At 36.4% G+C, this 3,479-nt stretch overlaps 1 long non-coding RNA gene across 1 annotated transcript; it reads right to left on the bottom strand.

Moving 5' to 3' along the window:
- Positions 1-409: 409 nt before the first annotated feature.
- On the bottom strand, positions 410-2,234 carry LOC127520899 (uncharacterized). Its single transcript, XR_007932227.1, has 2 exons — positions 2,043-2,234; positions 410-1,960 (listed from the first exon to the last, which is right to left on the bottom strand). It is a non-coding gene; the product is annotated as an uncharacterized LOC127520899 (long non-coding RNA).
- Positions 2,235-3,479: the final 1,245 nt, after the last annotated feature.

Raw genomic sequence — 3,479 nt, 5'->3', positions numbered from 1 at the left:
ACAATACAGTGACACAATAAACTTCTGACATGGCTAAGGATGTAATGGTAGTTAGGAAAAAGGTCAACACTTGCATACAATCGTAACAATGAAATGTTTGTTAATGTCATTAAGAGGGCTGTCAATTTTACATGCTCATGTAATGCGATTACTGTACTAAACAAACAATGCAAATATAATAATATTATATAATAAAATAATTCCCTAAGTCTACCTTGGACAGATGGACAAATTGTTCTTATGATAGGCATTCAGTGATTTTAAAATAAAACTATATATTGACTTCTTGCCACTTTTGTAATATCCTTTCAATGATTTTTCTGCCACAATAATGTCTTTGAATTACCTGAATTTGTGGGCTTTCCTTGGTAATTACTGATATATAATATTAATTGTGATTTGCTTAATGAACTATTTGATGTATAATGTAATATCTAATACAGAAAATCTGAAATCCCTTCTTGGAAATGGTTGGACTAAGAGACTGTGTTGGTCCAAGTTGTCCATTGATTGAAGAGAAGACATTAATCACTCCCACACCTCTGCCAAAGACAACAAAGTCTCTGGCACTGACGTAACAGGGGCCGAGACCTTGTCATTCTACACGCAGCAGCATGTGTGGCCAGTGTGATAACAGACACTGAGCTGTCACACTCTTTGAATCCTCTTCACTCATCTCAGTAGCAGAGGACGCCAGTGAACCACCAGAATGAAAGGATCTGTTACGTGGAGGGGTGCAGGCAATATAATTGTTTGCTTGTGACTCCTGTGGTGCACTGGCATGTCTGATAACTGACAGAATGCTAATCACTCTGTCCTCAATAAGAAGCAGCTGACAACAGCTGGAAAATACAATGACACAAAACAATAACATGGCTGACTGGTTTGAACGAAGCTGTCCACCCACACATCTACAACTGAAAGCTATAGGTGAAATGAACACACAGTGCAACCACTTAATTTCAAGATTAATTTGACCCAAGACACACACACACATACATATACATATATATATATATATATATATATATATATATATATATATATTTTTTTTTTATATAATAAAACTTATTATACATATTTAATAGCTGCAACACTTAGTACACTCAAAAAAAAAAAAAATATGAGACTTAAGATTTACATATGTCAATTGTATAGTAAAATTCCATCAAATTGAATTTAATATTCCTGATATATTCATATTATAAATTAAGAATTTTAAATGAGTTTAAAAAAAAAAAAAAAAAAAAAAAAAAAAAAAGTTGAAATGAATACGAATCACATGGTCACAGATTCACCAGGCTCCACAGTCTCTCCCTTACTCCAAACTCATTCACCAGAGTATTGATCACTGCCACCTGTCAGCAATCACCACACTCATCAACCCTAGCATATAAACACTCCTATAAATAGTCCTCCATCACCGTCTGTTCTGGGATGGAGAGTGGCATCATCCATGGGGCACTGGCTTACCAGGTCAATGGCAAAGTGCCATGGACAATGCGGTAGTAATTTGGAGGCTCATTTTGGGCAAAAGAAGTCTGCAAAGGGGGTGTAGCAAGCTAGGATATCCACAGAGAGATAGGGCTCTCAGTAGAGGTGGAATTTATTGGAATTACTGGAAGTTGTCTTGGAAGAGATCGAGGGAATTGAAGAAAACAATCAGGGAAGCAGCATTGGCCCCATTGCAGAACATCACCTGTTCTCCAGGATAGCACCGGTTGATGTATGAGCCATGAGGTGCTTTTTGCACCAGAGATGCAAAAGATTCTTCATGCATGCAGTCCACTCTTAGGATCACAGGTTTTACTTGATAGCAGATGTAACCTCTGCCTAGGGCTCTACCAGTCACTGACTGTATCTTGTACTGGGTTTTAGTTGTGACTTTCTGGAGTTGGAGTTGCCTGCAGAGACTTCCAGAGATGAAGTTGCCGGCTGACCCAGAGTCGGAGGGCAGAACCTGTAATTACAAAACCAGGAACAATCAATGTCACATTAGTAAGGGGATTCAACTTCAACATATCACTAGCAATTGAACTCACCATTGAATGTGATGGACGGATGGAAGAGACAGCAATTAAATGCCCACTTGCCCCACAGTATAGACAAATATTCTGGGTCAGCCGGCAGAGTTTTTCATTGGGAGATAAAAAGTACCGTAGAGAGTTGAGTCCATGTCCTTATTCAAGGCCAGGTGAAAACTGAACTGAGGTATGTGCTTATAAGTGGTGACTGATAAGGTGAGTAACGATTAACAGGTGATGGTGATAAGTACTTTAGTGACGATGATGATGATGATGATTATACTTGCATTTCTGTAACTCAAACAGTGTAGCACACCACTAGCAACACCAAGTTCATAGGTTTGATTCTCAGGAAATTAATGCAGATTTGCTTGTAAATTAAATTCATTAAATTACTTATAAAATAGTAAATGACTAAAGTATTTCATTAATTGCATTAATTTATGCATTAGATTACTTTACTTACATAAAGTCACTTGATATTGTCTTGCAACTGAAAATACATAGTCACTTGATATTGTCTTGCAACTGAAAAAAAGGTAAAATAAAACCACATATATGACAATATGACATAGTCTCATCATCTTGATATCATGTTACATGCAATTACAGGGCCTATTCACTTTCAAGGAAATTATAGTGAATCACATTGTGTTGCTGTGTTATGTTACATAAAACATCTGCATCTGTTAATATGAAAATTTCCTATGAAAGTCCATGCAGAAAATTTCAGGAAGTCTGCTACAAATATTTAATATCATAACGTGAGTGACCATATTCTTAAACAATGACTATATTCTTAAACTACCATGTCTATCCCATATAGCCCTAACATGGATTTAGCTTCAGGTGCTTTGCTTTTGCGATAAAGTCAGTGCTGGCTGGATAAGATTCCTGATTAAGCACGTACTATATTCCCATAATTCAAAGACTGTTATCTTCTTTCCTTTTAAATCAACAGTATTGGCCTGAAATGCTTTCAGGAGCATTGAAGAGTGACCACATCAGCTGCTTTAATGATCCAATCATGTAGTGCTCAGCTAGGACACACACATAAACACATAGGCCTACCCTGTATTAAGATCCACTGAGCTTCCTTGCTGTCTTTTAAGACCGCATACTAACTGAAATGAACCTCATAAATGTTGTATATGGACACATTTCTCCTCGAGTGAGTTGATTTCAGTAGAACTTGATGTTAGCATGTTGCTAAGCTAACAATACAATACTGCAATCATAAAAACGGCACAGCACAAATAATAAAAATATTGGGTAATTCTTGTTGAATTACATTTAACTATTTTTTTATCTACATTTATTGGTAGGCTACTGAATGAAATAAAATAATGCTGACTTAGTATTTAGTCAAATTTAGGAATATTAGAAGGCAACATATTGTTGGTGTTCAGGCAAGCAGTCACTATGTTTATAGTGTTAGGGAGGAGCATGTTGTTT

This window comes from Ctenopharyngodon idella, chromosome 10 (assembly GCF_019924925.1).
Source record: "Ctenopharyngodon idella isolate HZGC_01 chromosome 10, HZGC01, whole genome shotgun sequence".
Lineage (NCBI taxonomy): Eukaryota > Metazoa > Chordata > Actinopteri > Cypriniformes > Xenocyprididae > Ctenopharyngodon > Ctenopharyngodon idella.
This window is presented reverse-complemented; position numbering and strand designations above follow the sequence as displayed.